This window comes from Platichthys flesus, chromosome 10, assembly GCF_949316205.1.
Source record: "Platichthys flesus chromosome 10, fPlaFle2.1, whole genome shotgun sequence".
Taxonomy (NCBI): domain Eukaryota; kingdom Metazoa; phylum Chordata; class Actinopteri; order Pleuronectiformes; family Pleuronectidae; genus Platichthys; species Platichthys flesus.
The window spans coordinates 22668997-22692580 of NC_084954.1; the positions used below are offsets into that span (position 1 = coordinate 22668997).

General features: G+C 43.1%; 34 non-coding genes across 34 annotated transcripts; all 34 read left to right on the top strand.

The window, feature by feature from the left end:
- The first annotated feature begins 138 nt into the window (after positions 1–138).
- LOC133963811 (U1 spliceosomal RNA) lies at positions 139–302 on the top strand. Its single transcript, XR_009923295.1, has one exon. It is a non-coding gene; the product is annotated as a U1 spliceosomal RNA (small nuclear RNA).
- Positions 303–828: 526 nt separating this feature from the next.
- LOC133964069 (U1 spliceosomal RNA) lies at positions 829–992 on the top strand. Its single transcript, XR_009923543.1, has one exon. It is a non-coding gene; the product is annotated as a U1 spliceosomal RNA (small nuclear RNA).
- Positions 993–1517: 525 nt separating this feature from the next.
- On the top strand, positions 1518–1681 carry LOC133963823 (U1 spliceosomal RNA). The gene has a single exon (XR_009923306.1). It is a non-coding gene; the product is annotated as a U1 spliceosomal RNA (small nuclear RNA).
- Positions 1682–2207: 526 nt separating this feature from the next.
- On the top strand, positions 2208–2371 carry LOC133963834 (U1 spliceosomal RNA). Its single transcript, XR_009923317.1, has one exon. It is a non-coding gene; the product is annotated as a U1 spliceosomal RNA (small nuclear RNA).
- A 526-nt stretch (positions 2372–2897) lies between these two features.
- LOC133964233 (U1 spliceosomal RNA) lies at positions 2898–3061 on the top strand. The gene has a single exon (XR_009923698.1). It is a non-coding gene; the product is annotated as a U1 spliceosomal RNA (small nuclear RNA).
- Positions 3062–3588: 527 nt separating this feature from the next.
- LOC133964039 (U1 spliceosomal RNA) lies at positions 3589–3752 on the top strand. The gene has a single exon (XR_009923513.1). It is a non-coding gene; the product is annotated as a U1 spliceosomal RNA (small nuclear RNA).
- A 525-nt stretch (positions 3753–4277) lies between these two features.
- LOC133964286 (U1 spliceosomal RNA) lies at positions 4278–4441 on the top strand. The gene has a single exon (XR_009923748.1). It is a non-coding gene; the product is annotated as a U1 spliceosomal RNA (small nuclear RNA).
- Positions 4442–4967: 526 nt separating this feature from the next.
- On the top strand, positions 4968–5131 carry LOC133963284 (U1 spliceosomal RNA). The gene has a single exon (XR_009922791.1). It is a non-coding gene; the product is annotated as a U1 spliceosomal RNA (small nuclear RNA).
- Positions 5132–5657: 526 nt separating this feature from the next.
- Positions 5658–5821, top strand: LOC133962805 (U1 spliceosomal RNA). The gene has a single exon (XR_009922376.1). It is a non-coding gene; the product is annotated as a U1 spliceosomal RNA (small nuclear RNA).
- Positions 5822–6347: 526 nt separating this feature from the next.
- Positions 6348–6511, top strand: LOC133963249 (U1 spliceosomal RNA). The gene has a single exon (XR_009922758.1). It is a non-coding gene; the product is annotated as a U1 spliceosomal RNA (small nuclear RNA).
- Positions 6512–7037: 526 nt separating this feature from the next.
- On the top strand, positions 7038–7201 carry LOC133964081 (U1 spliceosomal RNA). Its single transcript, XR_009923554.1, has one exon. It is a non-coding gene; the product is annotated as a U1 spliceosomal RNA (small nuclear RNA).
- A 522-nt stretch (positions 7202–7723) lies between these two features.
- Positions 7724–7887, top strand: LOC133962559 (U1 spliceosomal RNA). Its single transcript, XR_009922143.1, has one exon. It is a non-coding gene; the product is annotated as a U1 spliceosomal RNA (small nuclear RNA).
- Positions 7888–8412: 525 nt separating this feature from the next.
- LOC133963943 (U1 spliceosomal RNA) lies at positions 8413–8576 on the top strand. Its single transcript, XR_009923421.1, has one exon. It is a non-coding gene; the product is annotated as a U1 spliceosomal RNA (small nuclear RNA).
- A 526-nt stretch (positions 8577–9102) lies between these two features.
- On the top strand, positions 9103–9266 carry LOC133962570 (U1 spliceosomal RNA). Its single transcript, XR_009922154.1, has one exon. It is a non-coding gene; the product is annotated as a U1 spliceosomal RNA (small nuclear RNA).
- Positions 9267–9791: 525 nt separating this feature from the next.
- LOC133962840 (U1 spliceosomal RNA) lies at positions 9792–9955 on the top strand. Its single transcript, XR_009922409.1, has one exon. It is a non-coding gene; the product is annotated as a U1 spliceosomal RNA (small nuclear RNA).
- A 526-nt stretch (positions 9956–10481) lies between these two features.
- Positions 10482–10645, top strand: LOC133964012 (U1 spliceosomal RNA). The gene has a single exon (XR_009923487.1). It is a non-coding gene; the product is annotated as a U1 spliceosomal RNA (small nuclear RNA).
- A 526-nt stretch (positions 10646–11171) lies between these two features.
- Positions 11172–11335, top strand: LOC133962853 (U1 spliceosomal RNA). Its single transcript, XR_009922421.1, has one exon. It is a non-coding gene; the product is annotated as a U1 spliceosomal RNA (small nuclear RNA).
- A 526-nt stretch (positions 11336–11861) lies between these two features.
- LOC133962581 (U1 spliceosomal RNA) lies at positions 11862–12025 on the top strand. The gene has a single exon (XR_009922165.1). It is a non-coding gene; the product is annotated as a U1 spliceosomal RNA (small nuclear RNA).
- Positions 12026–12551: 526 nt separating this feature from the next.
- On the top strand, positions 12552–12715 carry LOC133963977 (U1 spliceosomal RNA). The gene has a single exon (XR_009923454.1). It is a non-coding gene; the product is annotated as a U1 spliceosomal RNA (small nuclear RNA).
- Positions 12716–13240: 525 nt separating this feature from the next.
- On the top strand, positions 13241–13404 carry LOC133963859 (U1 spliceosomal RNA). Its single transcript, XR_009923339.1, has one exon. It is a non-coding gene; the product is annotated as a U1 spliceosomal RNA (small nuclear RNA).
- A 526-nt stretch (positions 13405–13930) lies between these two features.
- LOC133964009 (U1 spliceosomal RNA) lies at positions 13931–14094 on the top strand. Its single transcript, XR_009923484.1, has one exon. It is a non-coding gene; the product is annotated as a U1 spliceosomal RNA (small nuclear RNA).
- A 526-nt stretch (positions 14095–14620) lies between these two features.
- Positions 14621–14784, top strand: LOC133964050 (U1 spliceosomal RNA). Its single transcript, XR_009923524.1, has one exon. It is a non-coding gene; the product is annotated as a U1 spliceosomal RNA (small nuclear RNA).
- Positions 14785–15310: 526 nt separating this feature from the next.
- Positions 15311–15474, top strand: LOC133963979 (U1 spliceosomal RNA). The gene has a single exon (XR_009923455.1). It is a non-coding gene; the product is annotated as a U1 spliceosomal RNA (small nuclear RNA).
- A 525-nt stretch (positions 15475–15999) lies between these two features.
- LOC133963870 (U1 spliceosomal RNA) lies at positions 16000–16163 on the top strand. Its single transcript, XR_009923350.1, has one exon. It is a non-coding gene; the product is annotated as a U1 spliceosomal RNA (small nuclear RNA).
- Positions 16164–16689: 526 nt separating this feature from the next.
- Positions 16690–16853, top strand: LOC133964010 (U1 spliceosomal RNA). Its single transcript, XR_009923485.1, has one exon. It is a non-coding gene; the product is annotated as a U1 spliceosomal RNA (small nuclear RNA).
- A 526-nt stretch (positions 16854–17379) lies between these two features.
- LOC133964051 (U1 spliceosomal RNA) lies at positions 17380–17543 on the top strand. Its single transcript, XR_009923525.1, has one exon. It is a non-coding gene; the product is annotated as a U1 spliceosomal RNA (small nuclear RNA).
- Positions 17544–18069: 526 nt separating this feature from the next.
- LOC133962864 (U1 spliceosomal RNA) lies at positions 18070–18233 on the top strand. The gene has a single exon (XR_009922432.1). It is a non-coding gene; the product is annotated as a U1 spliceosomal RNA (small nuclear RNA).
- A 526-nt stretch (positions 18234–18759) lies between these two features.
- On the top strand, positions 18760–18923 carry LOC133963980 (U1 spliceosomal RNA). The gene has a single exon (XR_009923456.1). It is a non-coding gene; the product is annotated as a U1 spliceosomal RNA (small nuclear RNA).
- Positions 18924–19448: 525 nt separating this feature from the next.
- Positions 19449–19612, top strand: LOC133963881 (U1 spliceosomal RNA). Its single transcript, XR_009923361.1, has one exon. It is a non-coding gene; the product is annotated as a U1 spliceosomal RNA (small nuclear RNA).
- Positions 19613–20138: 526 nt separating this feature from the next.
- LOC133964011 (U1 spliceosomal RNA) lies at positions 20139–20302 on the top strand. Its single transcript, XR_009923486.1, has one exon. It is a non-coding gene; the product is annotated as a U1 spliceosomal RNA (small nuclear RNA).
- A 526-nt stretch (positions 20303–20828) lies between these two features.
- LOC133962593 (U1 spliceosomal RNA) lies at positions 20829–20992 on the top strand. The gene has a single exon (XR_009922176.1). It is a non-coding gene; the product is annotated as a U1 spliceosomal RNA (small nuclear RNA).
- A 526-nt stretch (positions 20993–21518) lies between these two features.
- On the top strand, positions 21519–21682 carry LOC133962611 (U1 spliceosomal RNA). The gene has a single exon (XR_009922193.1). It is a non-coding gene; the product is annotated as a U1 spliceosomal RNA (small nuclear RNA).
- A 526-nt stretch (positions 21683–22208) lies between these two features.
- On the top strand, positions 22209–22372 carry LOC133962605 (U1 spliceosomal RNA). The gene has a single exon (XR_009922187.1). It is a non-coding gene; the product is annotated as a U1 spliceosomal RNA (small nuclear RNA).
- Positions 22373–22898: 526 nt separating this feature from the next.
- LOC133963937 (U1 spliceosomal RNA) lies at positions 22899–23062 on the top strand. Its single transcript, XR_009923415.1, has one exon. It is a non-coding gene; the product is annotated as a U1 spliceosomal RNA (small nuclear RNA).
- The last annotated feature ends 522 nt before the right edge of the window (positions 23063–23584 follow it).

A 23584-nucleotide genomic window follows, 5' to 3' on the forward strand; every position in this document is an offset into this window, starting at 1 on the left:
TTCACTCCAACAAGTCCTTCACCAAACGGGGATGATGTGATACTGAAGGCCTTTGGATCTGTGAATATGCATGGCAGGCACCGTGAGCCTAACAACTGGGTCTAAGATACAAGAGCCTGTCTCCAATGCATCCAACTCATACTTACCTGGCAGGGGAGATACCATGATCATGAAGGTGGTTCACCCAGGGCGAGGCTCAGCCATTGCACTTCGGTTGTGCTGACCTGTGCGAATTCCCCAAATGTGGGAATCTCGACTGCATAATTTGTGGTAGTGGGGGACTGCGTCCGCGCTCTCCCCTGATCATTATGTTCAATTGCAATAAGAGCCCCACACTGGGCTTATTTTATAGACTTTGATGTAGATATTTTGTGCTCCAGACACAATGCATCTATAATGCCACTGATTGTGGTTCAAGTATAATTTTTACAGCAAATAAACGGGTTCACTCCTGTTCCAAGTTTGCTGTTTTGATAAGTAATGTTTGCTAGAAATTATTGTACTGCCTGTATGCTGATTTTTCCGAATTTAGAGCAGTTTGTGTTGTCTTTTGTGGTGATTTATCAGAGACGGCCAGGGCTTACCTTGCTGCTTTTCATCTAGGTTTTCTCTGTTTTGCAGAGGAAATAAAAGGGCTGGAGACAAGGAAATCGATAAACTAATTAGATGTCATTTCATAGAAGTGTTTGCTTCACTCCAACAAGTCCTTCACCAAAAGGGGATGATGTGATACTGAAGGCCTTTGGATCTGTGAATATGCATGGCAGGCACCGTGAGCCTAACAACTGGGTCTAAGATACAAGAGCCTGTCTCCAATGCATCCAACTCATACTTACCTGACAGGGGAGATACCATGATCATGAAGGTGGTTCACCCAGGGCGAGGCTCAGCCATTGCACTTCGGTTGTGCTGACCTGTGCGAATTCCCCAAATGTGGGAATCTCGACTGCATAATTTGTGGTAGTGGGGGACTGCATCCGCGCTCTCCCCTGATCATTATGTTCAATTGCAATAAGAGTCCCACACTGGGCCTAGTTTATAGACTTTGATGTAGATATTTTGTGCTCCAGACACAATGCATCTATAATGCCACTAATTGTGGTAGAAATATAATTTTACAGCAAATAAACGGGTTCACTCCTGTTCCAAGTTTGCTGTTTTGATAAGTAATGTTTGCTAGAAATTCTTGTACTGCCTGTATACTGATTATTCCGAATTTAGAGCAGTTTGTGTTGTCTTTTGTGGTGATTTATCAGAGACGGCCAGGGCTTACCTTGCTGCTTTTCATCTAGGTTTTCTCTGTTTTGCAGAGGAAATAAAAGGGCTTGAGACAAGGAAATTGATAAACTAATTAGATGTCATTTCATAGAAGTGTTTGCTTCACTCCAACAAGTCCTTCACCAAAAGGGGATGATGTGATACTGAAGGCCTTTGGATCTGTGAATATGCATAGCAGGCACCGTGAGCCTAACAACTGGGTCTAAGATACAAGAGACTGTCTCCAATGCATCCAACTCATACTTACCTGGCAGGGGAGATACCATGATCATGAAGGTGGTTCACCCAGGGCGAGGCTCAGCCATTGCACTTCGGTTGTGCTGACCTGTGCGAATTCCCCAAATGTGGGAATCTCGACTGCATAATTTGTGGTAGTGGGGGACTGCGTCCGCGCTCTCCCCTGATCATTATGTTCAATTGCAATAAGAGCCCCACACTGGGCCTATTTTATAGACTTTGATGTAGATATTTTGTGCTTCTGACACAACGCAATCTATAATGCCACTAATTGTGGTAGAAATATAATTTTAAAGCAAATAGACTGGTTCACTCCTTTTCCAAGTTTACGGTTTTGATAAGTAATGTTTGCTAGAAATTCTTGTACTGCCTGTATGCTGATTTTTCCGAATTTAGAGCAGTTTGTGTTGTCTTTTGTGGTGATTTATCAGAGACGGCCAGGGCTTACCTTGCTGCTTTTCATCTATGTTTTCTCTGTTTTGCAGAGGAAATAAAAGGGCTGGAGACAAGGAAATTGATAAACTAATTAGATGTCATTTCATAGAAGTGTTTGCTTCACTCCAACAAGTCCTTCACCAAACGGGGATGATGTGATACTGAAGGCCTTTGGATCTGTGAATATGCATGGCAGGCACCGTGAGCCTAACAACTGGGTCTAAGATACAAGAGCCTGTCTCCAATGCATCCAACTCATACTTACCTGGCAGGGGAGATACCATGATCATGAAGGTGGTTCACCCAGGGCGAGGCTCAGCCATTGCACTTCGGTTGTGCTGACCTGTGCGAATTCCCCAAATGTGGGAATCTCGACTGCATAATTTGTGGTAGTGGGGGACTGCGTCCGCGCTCTCCCCTGATCATTATGTTCAATTACAATAAGAGCCCCACACTGGGCCTATTTTATATACTTTGATGTAGATATTTTGTGCTTCTGACACAACGCAATCTATAATGCCACTAATTGTGGTAGAAATATAATTTTAAAGCAAATAGACTGGTTCACTCCTTTTCCAAGTTTGCTGTTTTGATAAGTAATGTTTGCTAGAAATTCTTGTACTGCCTGTATGCTGATTTTTCCGAATTTAGAGCAGTTTGTGTTGTCTTTTGTGGTGATTTATCAGAGACGGCCAGGGCTTACCTTGCTGCTTTTCATCTAGGTTTTCTCTGTTTTGCAGAGGAAATAAAAGGGCTGGAGACAAGGAAATTGATAAACTAATTAGATGTCATTTCATAGAAGTGTTTGCTTCACTCCAACAAGTCCTTCACCAAACGGGGATGATGTGATACTGAAGGCCTTTGGGTCTGTGAATATGCATGGCAGGCACCGTGAGCCTAACAACTGGGTCTAAGATACAAGAGCCTGTCTCCAATGCATCCAACTCATACTTACCTGGCAGGGGAGATACCATGATCATGAAGGTGGTTCACCCAGGGCGAGGCTCAGCCATTGCACTTCGGTTGTGCTGACCCGTGCGAATTCCCCAAATGTGGGAATCTCGACTGCATAATTTGTGGTAGTGGGGGACTGCGTCCGCGCTCTCCCCTTATCATTATGTTCAATTGCAATAAGAGCCCCACACTGGGCTTATTTTATAGACTTTGATGTAAATATTATGTGCTCCAGACACAATGCATCTATAATGCCACTGATTGTGGTTCAAGTTTAATTTTTACAGCAAATAAACGGGTTCACTCCTGTTCCAAGTTTGCTGTTTTGATAAGTAATGTTTGCTAGAAATTCTTGTACTGCCTGTATGCTGATTTTTCCGAATTTAGAGCAGTTTGTGTTGTCTTTTGTGGTGATTTATCAGAGACGGCCAGGGCTTACCTTGCTGCTTTTCATCTAGGTTTTCTCTGTTTTGCAGAGGAAATAAAAGGGCTGGAGACAAGGAAATCGATAAACTAATTAGATGTCATTTCATAGAAGTGTTTGCTTCACTCCAACAAGTCCTTCACCAAAAGGGGATGATGTGATACTGAAGGCCTTTGGATTCTGTGAATATGCATGGCAGGCACCGTGAGCCTAACAACTGGGTCTAAGATACAAGAGCCTGTCTCCAATGCATCCAGCTCATACATACCTGACAGGGGAGATACCATGATCATGAAGGTGGTTCACCCAGGGCGAGGCTCAGCCATTGCACTTCGGTTGTGCTGACCTGTGCGAATTCCCCAAATGTGGGAATCTCGACTGCATAATTTGTGGTAGTGGGGGACTGCGTCCGCGCTATCCCCTGATCATTATGTTCAATTGCAATAAGAGTCCCACACTGGGCCTATTTTATAGACTTTGATGTAGATATTTTGTGCTCCAGACACAATGCATCTATAATGCCACTAATTGTGGTAGAAATATAATTTTACAGCAAATAAACGGGTTCACTCCTGTTCCAAGTTTGCTCTTTTGATAAGTAATGTTTGCTAGAAATTCTTGTACTGCCTGTATGCTGATTATTCCGAATTTAGAGCAGTTAGTGTTGTCTTTTGTGGTGATTTATCAGAGACGGCCAGGGCTTACCTTGCTGCTTTTCATCTAGGTTTTCTCTGTTTTGCAGAGGAAATAAAAGGGCTTGAGACAAGGAAATTGATAAACTAATTAGATGTAATTTCATAGAAGTGTTTGCTTCACTCCAACAAGTCATTCACCAAAAGGGGATGATGTGATACTGAAGGCCTTTGGATCTGTGAATATGCATGGCAGTCACCGTGAGCCTAACAACTGGGTCTAAGATACAAGAGCCTGTCTCCAATGCATCCAACTCATACTTACCTGGCAGGGGAGATACCATGATCATGAAGGTGGTTCACCCAGGGCGAGGCTCAGCCATTGCACTTCGGTTGTGCTGACCCGTGCGAATTCCCCAAATGTGGGAATCTCGACTGCATAATTTGTGGTAGTGGGGGACTGCGTCCGCGCTCTCCCCTGATCATTATGTTCAATTGCAATAAGAGCCCCACACTGGGCCTATTTTATATACTTTGATGTAGATATTTTGTGCTTCTGACACAACGCAATCTATAATGCCACTAATTGTGGTAGAAATATAATTTTAAAGCAAATAGACTGGTTCACTCCTTTTCCAAGTTTACGGTTTTGATAAGTAATGTTTGCTAGAAATTCTTGTACTGCCTGTATGCTGATTTTTCCGAATTTAGAGCAGTTTGTGTTGTCTTTTTTGGTGATTTATCAGAGACGGCCAGGGCTTACCTTGTTGCTTTTCATCTAGGTTTTCTCTGTTTTGCAGAGGAAATAAAAGGGCTGGAGACAAGGAAATTCATAAACTAATAAGATGTCATTTCATAGAAGTGTTTGCTTCACTCCAACAAGTCCTTCACCAAACGGGGATGATGTGATACTGAAGGCCTTTGGATCTGTGAATATGCATGGCAGGCACCGTGAGCCTAACAACTGGGTCTAAGATACAAGAGCCTGTCTCCAATGCATCCAACTCATACTTACCTGGCAGGGGAGATACCATGATCATGAAGGTGGTTCACCCAGGGCGAGGCTCAGCCATTGCACTTTGGTTGTGCTGACCTGTGCGAATTCCCCAAATGTGGGAATCTCGACTGCATAATTTGTGGTAGTGGGGGACTGCGTCCGCGCTCTCCCCTTATCATTATGTTCAATTGCAATAAGAGCCCCACACTGGGCTTATTTTATAGACTTTGATGTAAATATTTTGTGCTCCAGACACAATGCATCTATAATGCCACTGATTGTGGTTCAAGTATAATTTTACAGCAAATAAACGGGTTCACTCCTGTTCCAAGTTTGCTGTTTTGATAAGTAATGTTTGCTAGAAATTAATGTACTGCCTGTATGCTGATTTTTCCGAATTTAGAGCAGTTTGTGTTGTCTTTTGTGGTGATTTATCAGAGACGGCCAGGGCTTACCTTGCTGCTTTTCATCTAGGTTTTCTCTGTTTTGCAGAGGAAATAAAAGGGCTGGAGACAAGGAAATTGGTAAACTAATTAGATGTCATTTCATGGATGTGTTTGCTTCACTCCAACAAGTTCTTCACCAAAAGGGGATGATGTGATACTGAAGGCCTTTGGATTCTGTAAATATGCAAGGCAGGCACCATGAGCCTAACAACTGGGTCTAAGATACAAGAGCCTGTCTCCAATGCATCCAACTCATACTTACCTGGCAGGGGAGATACCATGATCATGAAGGTGGTTCACCCGGGGCGAGGCTCAGCCATTGCACTTCGGTTGTGCTGACCCGTGCGAATTCCCCAAATGTGGGAATCTCGACTGCATAATTTGTGGTAGTGGGGGACTGCGTCCGCGCTCTCCCCTGATCATTATGTTCAATTGCAATAAGAGCCCCACACTGGGCCTATTTTATATACTTTGATGTAGATATTTTGTGCTTCTGACACAACGCAATCTATAATGCCACTAATTGTGGTAGAAATATAATTTTAATGCAAATAGACTGGTTCACTCCTGTTCCAAGTAAACTGTTTTGATAAGTAATGTTTGCTAGAAATTCTTGTACTGCCTGTATGCTGATTTTTCCGAATTTAGAGCAGTTTGTGTTGTCTTTTGTGGTGATTTATCAGAGACGGCCAGGGCTTACCTTGTTGCTTTTCATCTAGGTTTTCTCTGTTTTGCAGAGGAAATAAAAGGGCTGGAGACAAGGAAATTCATAAACTAATTAGATGTCATTTCATAGAAGTGTTTGCTTCACTCCAACAAGTCCTTCACCAAACGGGGATGATGTGATACTGAAGGCCTTTGGATCTGTGAATTTGCATGGCAGGCACCGTGAGCCTAACTACTGGGTCTAAGATACAAGAGCCTGTCTCCAATGCATCCAACTCATACTTACCTGGCAGGGGAGATACCATGATCATGAAGGTGGTTCACCCAGGGCGAGGCTCAGCCATTGCACTTCGGTTGTGCTGACCTGTGCGAATTCCCCAAATGTGGGAATCTCGACTGCATAATTTGTGGTAGTGGGGGACTGCGTCCGCGCTCTCCCCTTATCATTATGTTCAATTGCAATAAGAGCCCCACACTGGGCTTATTTTATAGACTTTGATGTAAATATTTTGTGCTCCAGACACAATGCATCTATAATGTCACTGATTGTGGTTCAAGTATAATTTTACAGCAAATAAACGGGTTCACTCCTGTTCCAAGTTTGCTGTTTTGATAAGTAATGTTTGCTAGAAATTATTGTACTGCCTGTATGCTGATTTTTCCGAATTTAGAGCAGTTTGTGTTGTCTTTTGTGGTGATTTATCAGAGACGGCCAGGGCTTACCTTGCTGCTTTTCATCTAGGTTTTCTCTGTTTTGCAGAGGAAATAAAAGGGCTGGAGACAAGGAAATTGGTAAACTAATTAGATGTCATTTCATGGATGTGTTTGCTTCACTCCAACAAGTTCTTCACCAAAAGGGGATGATGTGATACTGAAGGCCTTTGGATTCTGTAAATATGCATGGCAGGCACCGTGAGCCTAACAACTGGGTCTAAGATACAAGAGCCTGTCTCCAATGCATCCAATTCATACTTACCTGCCAGGGGAGATACCATGATCATGAAGGTGGTTCACCCAGGGCGAGGCTCAGCCATTGCACTTCGGTTGTGCTGACCTGTGCGAATTCCCCAAATGTGGCAGTCTCGACTGCATAATCTGTGGTAGTGGGGGACTGCGTCCGCGCTCTCCCCTGATCATTATGTTCAATTGCAATAAGAGTCACTGGGCCTATTTTATAGACTTTGATGTAGATATTTTGTGCTTCTGACACAACGCAATCTATAATGCCACTAATTGTGGTAGAAATATAATTTTAAAGCAAATAGACTGGTTCACTCCTTTTCCAAGTTTGCTGTTTTGATAAGTAATGTTTGCTAGAAATTCTTGTACTGCCTGTATGCTGATTATTCCGAATTTAGAGCAGTTTGTGTTGTCTTTTGTGGTGATTTATCAGAGACGGCCAGGGCTTACCTTGCTGCTTTTCATCTAGGTTTTCTCTGTTTTGCAGAGGAAATAAAAGGGCTTGAGACAAGGAAATTGATAAACTAATTAGATGTAATTTCATAGAAGTGTTTGCTTCACTCCAACAAGTCCTTCACCAAAAGGGGATGATGTGATACTGAAGGCCTTTGGATCTGTGAATATGCATAGCAGGCACCGTGAGCCTAACAACTGGGTCTAAGATACAAGAGCCTGTCTCCAATGCATCCAACTCATACTTACCTGGCAGGGGAGATACCATGATCATGAAGGTGGTTCACCCAGGGCGAGGCTCAGCCATTGCACTTCGGTTGTGCTGACCCGTGCGAATTCCCCAAATGTGGGAATCTCGACTGCATAATTTGTGGTAGTGGGGGACTGCGTCCGCGCTCTCCCCTGATCATTATGTTCAATGCCATAAGAGCCCCACACTGCGCCTATTTCATAGACTTTGATGTAGATATTTTGTGCTTCTGACCCAATGCAATCTATAATGCCACTAATTGTGGTAGAAATATAATTTTAATGCAAATAGACTGGTTCACTCCTGTTCCAATTACACTGTTTTGATAAGTAATGTTTGCTAGAAATTCTTGTACTGCCTGTATGCTGATTTTTCCGAATTTAGAGCAGTTTGTGTTGTCTTTTGTGGTGATTTATCAGAGACGGCCAGGGCTTACCTGGCTGCTTTTCATCTAGGTTTTCTCTGTTTTGCAGAGGAAATAAAAGGGCTGGAGACAAGGAAATTGATAAACTAATTAGATGTCATTTCATAGAATTGTTTGCTTCACTCCAACAAGTCCTTAACCAAAAGGGGATGATGTGATACTGAAGTCCTTTGGATCTGTGAATATGCATGGCAGGCACCGTGAGCCTAACAACTGGGTCTAAGATACAAGAGCCTGTCTCCAATGCATCCAACTCATACTTACTTAGCAGGGGAGATACCATGATCATGAAGGTGGTTCACCCAGGGCGAGGCTCAGCCATTGCACTTCGGTTGTGCTGACCCGTGCGAATTCCCCAAATGTGGGAATCTCGACTGCATAATTTGTGGTAGTGGGGGACTGCGTCCGCGCTCTCCCCTTATCATTATGTTCAATTGCAATAAGAGCCCCACACTGGGCTTATTTTATAGACTTTGATGTAAATATTTTGTGCTCCAGACACAATGCATCTATAATGCCACTGATTGTGGTTCACGTATAATTTTTACAGCAAATAAACGGGTTCACTCCTGTTCCAAGTTTGCTGTTTTGATAAGTAATGTTTGCTAGAAATTCTTGTACTGCCTGTATGCTGATTATTCCGAATTTAGAGCAGTTTGTGTTGTCTTTTGTGGTGATTTATCAGAGACGGCCAGGGCTTACCTTGCTGCTTTTCATCTAGGTTTTCTCTGTTTTGCAGAGGAAATAAAAGGGCTTGAGACAAGGATATTGATAAACTAATTAGATGTAATTTCATAGAAGTGTTTGCTTCACTCCAACAAGTCCGTCACCAAAATGGGATGATGTGATACTGAAGGCCTTTGGATCTGTGAATATGCATAGCAGGCACCGTGAGCCTAACAACTGGGTCTAAGATACAAGAGCCTGTCTCCAATGCATCCAACTCATACTTACCTGGCAGGGGAGATACCATGATCATGAAGGTGGTTCACCCAGGGCGAGGCTCAGCCATTGCACTTCGGTTGTGCTGACCCGTGCGAATTCCCCAAATGTGGGAATCTCGACTGCATAATTTGTGGTAGTGGGGGACTGCGTCCGCGCTCTCCCCTGATCATTATGTTCAATGCCATAAGAGCCCCACACTGCGCCTATTTTATAGACTTTGATGTAGATATTTTGTGCTTCTGACCCAATGCAATCTATAATGCCACTAATTGTGGTAGAAATATAATTTTAATGCAAATAGACTGGTTCACTCCTGTTCCAAGTACACTGTTTTGATGAGTAATGTTTGCTAGAAATTCTTGTACTGCCTGTATGCTGATTTTTCCGAATTTAGAGCAGTTTGTGTTGTCTTTTGTGGTGATTTATCAGAGACGGCCAGGGCTTACCTGGCTGCTTTTCATCTAGGTTTTCTCTGTTTTGCAGAGGAAATAAAAGGGCTGGAGACAAGGAAATTGATAAACTAATTAGATGTCATTTCATAGAATTGTTTGCTTCACTCCAACAAGTCCTTCACCAAACGGGGATGATGTGATACTGAAGGCCTTTGGATCTGTGAATATGCATGGCAGGCACCGTGAGCCTAACAACTGGGTCTAAGATACAAGAGCCTGTCTCCAATGCATCCAACTCATACTTACCTGGCAGGGGAGATACCATGATCATGAAGGTGGTTCACCCAGGGCGAGGCTCAGCCATTGCACTTCGGTTGTGCTGACCTGTGCGAATTCCCCAAATGTGGGAATCTCGACTGCATAATTTGTGGTAGTGGGGGACTGCGTCCGCGCTTTCCCCTTATCATTATGTTCAATTGCAATAAGAGCCCCACACTGGGCTTATTTTATAGACTTTGATGTAAATATTTTGTGCTCCAGACACAATGCATCTATAATGCCACTGATTGTGGTTCAAGTATAATTTTTACAGCAAATAAACGGGTTCACTCCTGTTCCAAGTTTGCTGTTTTGATAAGTAATGTTTGCTAGAAATTCTTGTACTGCCTGTATGCTGATTATTCCGAATTTAGAGCAGTTTGTGTTGTCTTTTGTGGTGATTTATCAGAGACGGCCAGGGCTTACCTTGCTGCTTTTCATCTAGGTTTTCTCTGTTTTGCAGAGGAAATAAAAGGGCTTGAGACAAGGAAATTGATAAACTAATTAGATGTAATTTCATAGAAGTGTTTGCTTCACTCCAACAAGTCCTTCACCAAAAGGGGATGATGTGATACTGAAGGCCTTTGGATCTGTGAATATGCATAGCAGGCACCGTGAGCCTAACAACTGGGTCTAAGATACAAGAGCCTGTCTCCAATGCATCCAACTCATACTTACCTGGCAGGGGAGATACCATGATCATGAAGGTGGTTCACCCAGGACGAGGCTCAGCCATTGCACTTCGGTTGTGCTGACCCGCGCGAATTCCCCAAATGTGGGAATCTCGACTGCATAATTTGTGGTAGTGGGGGACTGCGTCCGTGCTCTCCCCTGATCATTATGTTCAATTGCAATAAGAGCCCCACACTGGGCCTATTTTATAGACTTTGATGTAGATATTTTGTGCTTCTGACACAACGCAATCTATAATGCCACTAATTGTGGTAGAAATATAATTTTAAAGCAAATAGACTGGTTCACTCCTTTTCCAAGTTTACGGTTTTGATAAGTAATGTTTGCTAGAAATCCTTGTACTGCCTGTATGCTGATTTTTCCGAATTTAGAGCAGTTTGTGTTGTCTTTTGTGGTGATTTATCAGAGACGGCCAGGGCTTACCTTGCTGCTTTTCATCTAGGTTTTCTCTGTTTTGCAGAGGAAATAAAAGGGCTGGAGACAAGGAAATTGATAAACTAATTAGATGTCATTTCATAGAAGTGTTTGCTTCACTCCAACAAGTCCTTCACCAAACGGGGATGATGTGATACTGAAGGCCTTTGGATCTGTGAATATGCATGGCAGGCACCGTGAGCCTAACAACTGGGTCTAAGATACAAGAGCCTGTCTCCAATGCATCCAACTCATACTTACCTGGCAGGGGAGAAACCATGATCATGAAGGTGGTCCACCCAGGGCGAGGCTCAGCCATTGCACTTCGGTTGTGCTGACCCGTGCGAATTCCCCAAATGTGGGAATCTCGACTGCATAATTTGTGGTAGTGGGGGACTGCGTCCGCGCTCTCCCCTTATCATTATGTTCAATTGCAATAAGAGCCCCACACTGGGCTTACTTATAGACTTTGATGTAAATATTTTGTGCTCCAGACACAATGCATCTATAATGCCACTGATTGTGGTTCAAGTATAATTTTTACAGCAAATAAACGGGTTCACTCCTGTTCCAAGTTTGCTGTTTTGATAAGTAATGTTTGCTAGAAATTCTTGTACTGCCTGTATGCTGATTATTCCGAATTTAGAGCAGTTTGTGTTGTCTTTTGTGGTGATTTATCAGAGACGGCCAGGGCTTACCTTGCTGCTTTTCATCTAGGTTTTCTCTGTTTTGCAGAGGAAATAAAAGGGCTTGAGACAAGGAAATTGATAAACTAATTAGATGTAATTTCATAGAAGTGTTTGCTTCACTCCAACAAGTCCTTTCACCAAAAGGGGATGATGTGATACTGAAGGCCTTTGGATCTGTGAATATGCATAGCAGGCACCGTGAGCCTAACAACTGGGTCTAAGATACAAGAGCCTGTCTCCAATGCATCCAACTCATACTTACCTGGCAGGGGAGATACCATGATCATGAAGGTGGTTCACCCAGGGCGAGGCTCAGCCATTGCACTTCGGTTGTGCTGACCCGTGCGAATTCCCCAAATGTGGGAATCTCGACTGCATAATTTGTGGTAGTGGGGGACTGCGTCCGCGCTCTCCCCTGATCATTATGTTCAATTGCAATAAGAGCCCCACACTGGGCCTATTTTATAGACTTTGATGTAGATATTTTGTGCTTCTGACACAACGCAATCTATAATGCCACTAATTGTGGTAGAAATATAATTTTAAAGCAAATAGACTGGTTCACTCCTTTTCCAAGTTTACGGTTTTGATAAGTAATGTTTGCTAGAAATCCTTGTACTGCCTGTATGCTGATTTTTCCGAATTTAGAGCAGTTTGTGTTGTCTTTTGTGGTGATTTATCAGAGACGGCCAGGGCTTACCTTGCTGCTTTTCATCTAGGTTTTCTCTGTTTTGCAGAGGAAATAAAAGGGCTGGAGACAAGGAAATTGATAAACTAATTAGATGTCATTTCATGGAAGTGTTTGCTTCACTCCAACAAGTCCTTCACCAAAAGGGGATGATGTGATACTGAAGGCCTTTGGATCTGTGAATATGCATGGCAGGCACCGTGAGCCTAACAACTGGGTCTAAGATATAAGAGCCCGTCTCCAATGCATCCAACTCATACTTACCTGGCAGGGGAAATACCATGATCATGAAGGTGGTTCACCCAGGGCGAGGCTCAGCCATTGCACTTCGGTTGTGCTGACCCGTGCGTATTCCCCAAATGTGGGAATCTCGACTGCATAATTTGTGGTAGTGGGGGACTGCGTCCGCGCTCTCCCCTGATCATTATGTTCAATGCAATATGAGCCCCACACTGCGCCTGTTTTATAGACTTTGATGTAGATATTTTGTGCTTCTGACCCATTGCAATCTATAATGCCACTAATTGTGGTAGAAATATAATTTAAATGCAAATAGACTGGTTCACTCCTGTTCCAAGTAAACTGTTTTGATAAGCAATGTTTGCTAGAAATTCTTGTACTGCCTGTATGCTGATTTTTCCGAATTTAGAGCAGTTTGTGTTGTCTTTTGTGGTGATTTATCAGAGACGGCCAGGGCTTACCTGGCTGCTTTTCATCTAGGTTTTCTCTGTTTTGCAGAGGAAATAAAAGGGCTGGAGACAAGGAAATTGATAAACTAATTAGATGTCATTTCATAGAAGTGTTTGCTTCACTCCAACAAGTCCTTCACCAAAAGGGCATGATGTGATACTGAAGGCCTTTGGATCTGTGAATATGCATGGCAGGCACCGTGAGCCTAACAACTGGGTCTAAGATACAAGAGCCTGTCTCCAATGCATCCAACTCATACTTACCTGGCAGGGGAGATACCATGATCATGAAGGTGGTTCACCCAGGGCGAGGCTCAGCCATTGCACTTCGGTTGTGCTGACCCGTGCGAATTCCCCAAATGTGGGAATCTCGACTGCATAATTTGTGGTAGTGGGGGACTGCGGCCGCGCTCTCCCCTGATCATTATGTTCAATTGCAATAAAAGCCCCACACTGGGCCTAATTTATAGACTTTGATGTAGATATTTTGTGCTTCTGTCACAATGCAATTTTTAATGCCACTCATTGTTGTAGAAATATAATTTTAAAGCAAATAGACTGGTTCACTCCTGTTCCAAGTTTACTGTTTTGATAAGTAATGTTTGCTAGAAATTCTTGTACTGCCTGTATGCTGATTTTTCCGAATTTAGAGCAGTTTGTGTTGTCTTTTGTGGTGATTCATCAGAGACGGCCAGGGCTTACCTTGTTGCTTTTCATCTAGGTTTTCTCTGTTTTGCAGAGGAAATAAAAGGGCTGGAGACAAGGAAATTGATAAACTAATTAGATGTCATTTCATAGAAGTGTTTGCTTCACTCCAACAAGTCCTTCACCAAACGGGGATGATGTGATACTGAAGGCCTTTGGATCTGTGAATATGCATGGCAGGCACCGTGAGCCTAACAACTGGGTCTAAGATACAAGATCCTGTCTCCAATGCATCCAACTCATACTTACCTGGCAGGGGAGATACCATGATCATGAACGTGGTTCACCCAGGGCAAGGCTCAGCCATTGCACTTCGGTTGTGCTGACCCGCGCGAATTCCCCAAATGTGGGAATCTCGACTGCATAATTTGTGGTAGTGGGGGACTGCGTCCGCGCTCTCCCCTGATCATTATGTTCAATTGCAATAAGAGCCCCACACTGGGCCTATTTTATAGACTTTGATGTAGATATTTTGTGCTTCTGACACAACGCAATCTATAATGCCACTAATTGTGGTAGAAATATAATTTTAAAGCAAATAGACTGGTTCACTCCTTTTCCAAGTTTACGGTTTTGATAAGTAATGTTTGCTAGAAATCCTTGTACTGCCTGTATGCTGATTTTTCCGAATTTAGAGCAGTTTGTGTTGTCTTTTGTGGTGATTTATCAGAGACGGCCAGGGCTTACCTTGCTGCTTTTCATCTAGGTTTTCTCTGTTTTGCAGAGGAAATAAAAGGGCTGGAGACAAGGAAATTGATAAACTAATTAGATGTCATTTCATAGAAGTGTTTGCTTCACTCCAACAAGTCCTTCACCAAACGGGGATGATGTGATACTGAAGGCCTTTGGATCTGTGAATATGCATGGCAGGCACCGTGAGCCTAACAACTGGGTCTAAGATACAAGAGCCTGTCTCCAATGCATCCAACTCATACTTACCTGGCAGGGGAGATACCATGATCATGAAGGTGGTTCACCCAGGACGAGGCTCAGCCATTGCACTTCGGTTGTGCTGACCCGCGCAAATTCCCCAAATGTGGGAATCTCGACTGCATAATTTGTGGTAGTGGGGGACTGCGTCCGCGCTCTCCCCTGATCATTATGTTCAATTGCAATAAGAGCCCCACACTGGGCCTATTTTATAGACTTTGATGTAGATATTTTGTGCTTCTGACACAACGCAATCTATAATGCCACTAATTGTGGTAGAAATATAATTTTAAAGCAAATAGACTGGTTCACTCCTTTTCCAAGTTTACGGTTTTGATAAGTAATGTTTGCTAGAAATCCTTGTACTGCCTGTATGCTGATTTTTCCGAATTTAGAGCAGTTTGTGTTGTCTTTTGTGGTGATTTATCAGAGACGGCCAGGGCTTACCTTGCTGCTTTTCATCTAGGTTTTCTCTGTTTTGCAGAGGAAATAAAAGGGCTGGAGACAAGGAAATTGATAAACTAATTAGATGTCATTTCATAGAAGTGTTTGCTTCACTCCAACAAGTCCTTCACCAAACGGGGATGATGTGATACTGAAGGCCTTTGGATCTGTGAATATGCATGGCAGGCACCGTGAGCCTAACAACTGGGTCTAAGATATAAGAGCCCGTCTCCAATGCATCCAACTCATACTTACCTGGCAGGGGAAATACCATGATCATGAAGGTGGTTCACCCAGGGCGAGGCTCAGCCATTGCACTTCGGTTGTGCTGACCCGTGCGTATTCCCCAAATGTGGGAATCTCGACTGCATAATTTGTGGTAGTGGGGGACTGCGTCCGCGCTCTCCCCTGATCATTATGTTCAATGCAATATGAGCCCCACACTGCGCCTGTTTTATAGACTTTGATGTAGATATTTTGTGCTTCTGACCCATTGCAATCTATAATGCCACTAATTGTGGTAGAAATATAATTTAAATGCAAATAGACTGGTTCACTCCTGTTCCAAGTAAACTGTTTTGATAAGCAATGTTTGCTAGAAATTCTTGTACTGCCTGTATGCTGATTTTTCCGAATTTAGAGCAGTTTGTGTTGTCTTTTGTGGTGATTTATCAGAGACGGCCAGGGCTTACCTGGCTGCTTTTCATCTAGGTTTTCTCTGTTTTGCAGAGGAAATAAAAGGGCTGGAGACAAGGAAATTGATAAACTAATTAGATGTCATTTCATAGAAGTGTTTGCTTCACTCCAACAAGTCCTTCACCAAAAGGGCATGATGTGATACTGAAGGCCTTTGGATCTGTGAATATGCATGGCAGGCACCGTGAGCCTAACAACTGGGTCTAAGATACAAGAGCCTGTCTCCAATGCATCCAACTCATACTTACCTGGCAGGGGAGATACCATGATCATGAAGGTGGTTCACCCAGGGCGAGGCTCAGCCATTGCACTTCGGTTGTGCTGACCCGTGCGAATTCCCCAAATGTGGGAATCTCGACTGCATAATTTGTGGTAGTGGGGGACTGCGGCCGCGCTCTCCCCTGATCATTATGTTCAATTGCAATAAAAGCCCCACACTGGGCCTAATTTATAGACTTTGATGTAGATATTTTGTGCTTCTGTCACAATGCAATTTTTAATGCCACTCATTGTTGTAGAAATATAATTTTAAAGCAAATAGACTGGTTCACTCCTGTTCCAAGTTTACTGTTTTGATAAGTAATGTTTGCTAGAAATTCTTGTACTGCCTGTATGCTGATTTTTCCGAATTTAGAGCAGTTTGTGTTGTCTTTTGTGGTGATTCATCAGAGACGGCCAGGGCTTACCTTGTTGCTTTTCATCTAGGTTTTCTCTGTTTTGCAGAGGAAATAAAAGGGCTGGAGACAAGGAAATTGATAAACTAATTAGATGTCATTTCATAGAAGTGTTTGCTTCACTCCAACAAGTCCTTCACCAAACGGGGATGATGTGATACTGAAGGCCTTTGGATCTGTGAATATGCATGGCAGGCACCGTGAGCCTAACAACTGGGTCTAAGATACAAGATCCTGTCTCCAATGCATCCAACTCATACTTACCTGGCAGGGGAGATACCATGATCATGAACGTGGTTCACCCAGGGCAAGGCTCAGCCATTGCACTTCGGTTGTGCTGACCCGCGCGAATTCCCCAAATGTGGGAATCTCGACTGCATAATTTGTGGTAGTGGGGGACTGCGTCCGCGCTCTCCCCTGATCATTATGTTCAATTGCAATAAGAGCCCCACACTGGGCCTATTTTATAGACTTTGATGTAGATATTTTGTGCTTCTGACACAACGCAATCTATAATGCCACTAATTGTGGTAGAAATATAATTTTAAAGCAAATAGACTGGTTCACTCCTTTTCCAAGTTTACGGTTTTGATAAGTAATGTTTGCTAGAAATCCTTGTACTGCCTGTATGCTGATTTTTCCGAATTTAGAGCAGTTTGTGTTGTCTTTTGTGGTGATTTATCAGAGACGGCCAGGGCTTACCTTGCTGCTTTTCATCTAGGTTTTCTCTGTTTTGCAGAGGAAATAAAAGGGCTGGAGACAAGGAAATTGATAAACTAATTAGATGTCATTTCATAGAAGTGTTTGCTTCACTCCAACAAGTCCTTCACCAAACGGGGATGATGTGATACTGAAGGCCTTTGGATCTGTGAATATGCATGGCAGGCACCGTGAGCCTAACAACTGGGTCTAAGATACAAGAGCCTGTCTCCAATGCATCCAACTCATACTTACCTGGCAGGGGAGATACCATGATCATGAAGGTGGTTCACCCAGGACGAGGCTCAGCCATTGCACTTCGGTTGTGCTGACCCGCGCAAATTCCCCAAATGTGGGAATCTCGACTGCATAATTTGTGGTAGTGGGGGACTGCGTCCGCGCTCTCCCCTGATCATTATGTTCAATTGCAATAAGAGCCCCACACTGGGCCTATTTTATAGACTTTGATGTAGATATTTTGTGCTTCTGACACAACGCAATCTATAATGCCACTAATTGTGGTAGAAATATAATTTTAAAGCAAATAGACTGGTTCACTCCTTTTCCAAGTTTACGGTTTTGATAAGTAATGTTTGCTAGAAATCCTTGTACTGCCTGTATGCTGATTTTTCCGAATTTAGAGCAGTTTGTGTTGTCTTTTGTGGTGATTTATCAGAGACGGCCAGGGCTTACCTTGCTGCTTTTCATCTAGGTTTTCTCTGTTTTGCAGAGGAAATAAAAGGGCTGGAGACAAGGAAATTGATAAACTAATTAGATGTCATTTCATAGAAGTGTTTGCTTCACTCCAACAAGTCCTTCACCAAACGGGGATGATGTGATACTGAAGGCCTTTGGATCTGTGAATATGCATGGCAGGCACCGTGAGCCTAACAACTGGGTCTAAGATACAAGAGCCTGTCTCCAATGCATCCAACTCATACTTACCTGGCAGGGGAGAAACCATGATCATGAAGGTGGTCCACCCAGGGCGAGGCTCAGCCATTGCACTTCGGTTGTGCTGACCCGTGCGAATTCCCCAAATGTGGGAATCTCGACTGCATAATTTGTGGTAGTGGGGGACTGCGTCCGCGCTCTCCCCTTATCATTATGTTCAATTGCAATAAGAGCCCCACACTGGGCTTACTTATAGACTTTGATGTAAATATTTTGTGCTCCAGACACAATGCATCTATAATGCCACTGATTGTGGTTCAAGTATAATTTTTACAGCAAATAAACGGGTTCACTCCTGTTCCAAGTTTGCTGTTTTGATAAGTAATGTTTGCTAGAAATTCTTGTACTGCCTGTATGCTGATTATTCCGAATTTAGAGCAGTTTGTGTTGTCTTTTGTGGTGATTTATCAGAGACGGCCAGGGCTTACCTTGCTGCTTTTCATCTAGGTTTTCTCTGTTTTGCAGAGGAAATAAAAGGGCTTGAGACAAGGAAATTGATAAACTAATTAGATGTAATTTCATAGAAGTGTTTGCTTCACTCCAACAAGTCCTTTCACCAAAAGGGGATGATGTGATACTGAAGGCCTTTGGATCTGTGAATATGCATAGCAGGCACCGTGAGCCTAACAACTGGGTCTAAGATATAAGAGCCCGTCTCCAATGCATCCAACTCATACTTACCTGGCAGGGGAAATACCATGATCATGAAGGTGGTTCACCCAGGGCGAGGCTCAGCCATTGCACTTCGGTTGTGCTGACCCGTGCGTATTCCCCAAATGTGGGAATCTCGACTGCATAATTTGTGGTAGTGGGGGACTGCGTCCGCGCTCTCCCCTGATCATTATGTTCAATGCAATATGAGCCCCACACTGCGCCTGTTTTATAGACTTTGATGTAGATATTTTGTGCTTCTGACCCATTGCAATCTATAATGCCACTAATTGTGGTAGAAATATAATTTAAATGCAAATAGACTGGTTCACTCCTGTTCCAAGTAAACTGTTTTGATAAGCAATGTTTGCTAGAAATTCTTGTACTGCCTGTATGCTGATTTTTCCGAATTTAGAGCAGTTTGTGTTGTCTTTTGTGGTGATTTATCAGAGACGGCCAGGGCTTACCTGGCTGCTTTTCATCTAGGTTTTCTCTGTTTTGCAGAGGAAATAAAAGGGCTGGAGACAAGGAAATTGATAAACTAATTAGATGTCATTTCATAGAAGTGTTTGCTTCACTCCAACAAGTCCTTCACCAAAAGGGCATGATGTGATACTGAAGGCCTTTGGATCTGTGAATATGCATGGCAGGCACCGTGAGCCTAACAACTGGGTCTAAGATACAAGAGCCTGTCTCCAATGCATCCAACTCATACTTACCTGGCAGGGGAGATACCATGATCATGAAGGTGGTTCACCCAGGGCGAGGCTCAGCCATTGCACTTCGGTTGTGCTGACCCGTGCGAATTCCCCAAATGTGGGAATCTCGACTGCATAATTTGTGGTAGTGGGGGACTGCGGCCGCGCTCTCCCCTGATCATTATGTTCAATTGCAATAAAAGCCCCACACTGGGCCTAATTTATAGACTTTGATGTAGATATTTTGTGCTTCTGTCACAATGCAATTTTTAATGCCACTCATTGTTGTAGAAATATAATTTTAAAGCAAATAGACTGGTTCACTCCTGTTCCAAGTTTACTGTTTTGATAAGTAATGTTTGCTAGAAATTCTTGTACTGCCTGTATGCTGATTTTTCCGAATTTAGAGCAGTTTGTGTTGTCTTTTGTGGTGATTCATCAGAGACGGCCAGGGCTTACCTTGTTGCTTTTCATCTAGGTTTTCTCTGTTTTGCAGAGGAAATAAAAGGGCTGGAGACAAGGAAATTGATAAACTAATTAGATGTCATTTCATAGAAGTGTTTGCTTCACTCCAACAAGTCCTTCACCAAACGGGGATGATGTGATACTGAAGGCCTTTGGATCTGTGAATATGCATGGCAGGCACCGTGAGCCTAACAACTGGGTCTAAGATACAAGATCCTGTCTCCAATGCATCCAACTCATACTTACCTGGCAGGGGAGATACCATGATCATGAACGTGGTTCACCCAGGGCAAGGCTCAGCCATTGCACTTCGGTTGTGCTGACCCGCGCGAATTCCCCAAATGTGGGAATCTCGACTGCATAATTTGTGGTAGTGGGGGACTGCGTCCGCGCTCTCCCCTGATCATTATGTTCAATTGCAATAAGAGCCCCACACTGGGCCTATTTTATAGACTTTGATGTAGATATTTTGTGCTTCTGACACAACGCAATCTATAATGCCACTAATTGTGGTAGAAATATAATTTTAAAGCAAATAGACTGGTTCACTCCTTTTCCAAGTTTACGGTTTTGATAAGTAATGTTTGCTAGAAATCCTTGTACTGCCTGTATGCTGATTTTTCCGAATTTAGAGCAGTTTGTGTTGTCTTTTGTGGTGATTTATCAGAGACGGCCAGGGCTTACCTTGCTGCTTTTCATCTAGGTTTTCTCTGTTTTGCAGAGGAAATAAAAGGGCTGGAGACAAGGAAATTGATAAACTAATTAGATGTAATTTCATAGAAGTGTTTGCTTCACTCCAACAAGTCCTTCACCAAAAGGGGATGATGTGATACTGAAGGCCTTTGGATCTGTGAATATGCATAGCAGGCACCGTGAGCCTAACAACTGGGTCTAAGATACAAGAGCCTGTCTCCAATGCATCCAACTCATACTTACCTGGCAGGGGAGATACCATGATCATGAAGGTGGTTCACCCAGGGCGAGGCTCAGCCATTGCACTTCGGTTGTGCTGACCCGTGCGAATTCCCCAAATGTGGGAATCTCGACTGCATAATTTGTGGTAGTGGGGGACTGCGTCCGCGCTCTCCCCTGATCATTATGTTCAATTGCAATAAGAGCCCCACACTGGGCCTAATTTATAGACTTTGATGTAGATATTTTGTGCTTCTGTCACAATGCAATTTTTAATGCCACTAATTGTTGTAGAAATATAATTTTTAAGCAAATAGACTGGTTCACTCCTGTTCCAAGTTTACTGTTTTGATAAGTAATGTTTGCTAGAAATTATTGTACTGCCTGTATGCTGATTTTTCCGAATTTAGAGCAGTTTGTGTTGTCTTTTGTGGTGATTTATCAGAGACGGCCAGGGCTTACCTTGCTGCTTTTCATCTAGGTTTTCTCTGTTTTGCAGAGGAAATAAAAGGGCTGGAGACAAGGAAATTGATAAACTAATTAGATGTCATTTCATAGAAGTGTTTGCTTCACTCCAACAAGTCCTTCACCAAACGGGGATGATGTGATACTGAAGGCCTTTGGATCTGTGAATATGCATGGCAGGCACCGTGAGCCTAACAACTGGGTCTAAGATACAAGAGCCTGTCTCCAATGCATCCAACTCATACTTACCTGGCAGGGGAGATACCATGATCATGAAGGTGGTTCACCCAGGGCGAGGCTCAGCCATTGCACTTCGGTTGTGCTGACCCGTGCGAATTCCCCAAATGTGGGAATCTCGACTGCATAATTTGTGGTAGTGGGGGACTGCGTCCGCGCTCTCCCCTTATCATTATGTTCAATTGCAATAAGAGCCCCACACTGGGCTTATTTTATAGACTTTGATGTAAATATTTTGTGCTCCAGACACAATGCATCTATAATGCCACTGATTGTGGTTCAAGTATAATTTTTACAGCAAATAAACGGGTTCACTCCTGTTCCAAGTTTGCTGTTTTGATAAGTAATGTTTGCTAGAAATTCTTGTACTGCCTGTATGCTGATTATTCCGAATTTAGAGCAGTTTGTGTTGTCTTTTGTGGTGATTTATCAGAGACGGCCAGGGCTTACCTTGCTGCTTTTCATCTAGGTTTTCTCTGTTTTGCAGAGGAAATAAAAGGGCTTGAGACAAGGAAATTGATAAACTAATTAGATGTAATTTCATAGAAGTGTTTGCTTCACTCCAACAAGTCCTTCACCAAAAGGGGATGATGTGATACTGAAGGCCTTTGGATCTGTGAATATGCATAGCAGGCACCGTGAGCCTAACAACTGGGTCTAAGATACAAGAGCCTGTCTCCAATGCATCCAACTCATACTTACCTGGCAGGGGAGATACCATGATCATGAAGGTGGTTCACCCAGGGCGAGGCTCAGCCATTGCACTTCGGTTGTGCTGACCCGTGCGAATTCCCCAAATGTGGGAATCTCGACTGCATAATTTGTGGTAGTGGGGGACTGCGTCCGCGCTCTCCCCTGATCATTATGTTCAATTGCAATAAGAGCCCCACACTGGGTCTATTTTATAGACTTTGATGTAGATATTTTGTGCTTCTGACACAACGCAATCTATAATGCCACTAATTGTGGTAGAAATATAATTTTAAAGCAAATAGACTGGTTCACTCCTTTTCCAAGTTTACGGTTTTGATAAGTAATGTTTGCTAGAAATCCTTGTACTGCCTGTATGCTGATTTTTCCGAATTTAGAGCAGTTTGTGTTGTCTTTTGTGGTGATTTATCAGAGAAGGCCAGGGCTTACCTTGCTGCTTTTCATCTAGGTTTTCTCTGTTTTGCAGAGGAAATAAAAGGGCTGGAGACAAGGAAATTGATAAACTAATTAGATTTCATTTCATAGAAGTGTTTGCTTCACTCCAACAAGTCCTTCACCAAAAGGGGATGATGTGATACTGAAGGCCTTTGGATCTGTGAATATGCATGGCAGGCACCGTAAGCCAAACAACTGGGTCTAAGATACAAGAGCCTGTCTCCAATGCATCCAATTCATACTTACCTGGCAGGGGAGATACCATGATCATGAAGGTGGTTAACCCAGGGCGAGGCTCAGCCATTGCACTTCGGTTGTGCTGACCCGTGCGAATTCCCCAAATGTGGGAATCTCGACTGCATAATTTGTGTTAGTGGGGGACTGCGTCCGCGCTCTCCCCTGATCATTATGTTCAATTGCAATAAGAGCCCCACACTGGGCCTATTTTATAGACTTTGATGTAGATATTTTGTGCTCCAGACACAATGCATTTATAATGCCACTGATTGTGGTTCAAGTATAATTTTACAGCAAATAGACTGGTTCACTCCTTTTCCAAGTTTACGGTTTTGATAAGTAATGTTTGCTAGAAATTCTTGTACTGCCTGTATGCTGATTTTTCCGAATTTAGAGCAGTTTGTGTTGTCTTTTGTGGTGATTTATCAGAGACGGCCAGGGCTTACCTTGCTGCTTTTCATCTAGGTTTTCTCTGTTTTGCAGAGGAAATAAAAGGGCTGGAGACAAGGAAATTGATAAACTAATTAGATTTCATTTCATAGAAGTGTTTGCTTCACTCCAACAAGTCCTTCACCAAAAGGGGATGATGTGATACTGAAGGCCTTTGGATCTGTGAATATGCATGGCAGGCACCGTGAGCCTAACAACTGGGTCTAAGATACAAGAGCCTGTCTCCAATGCATCCAA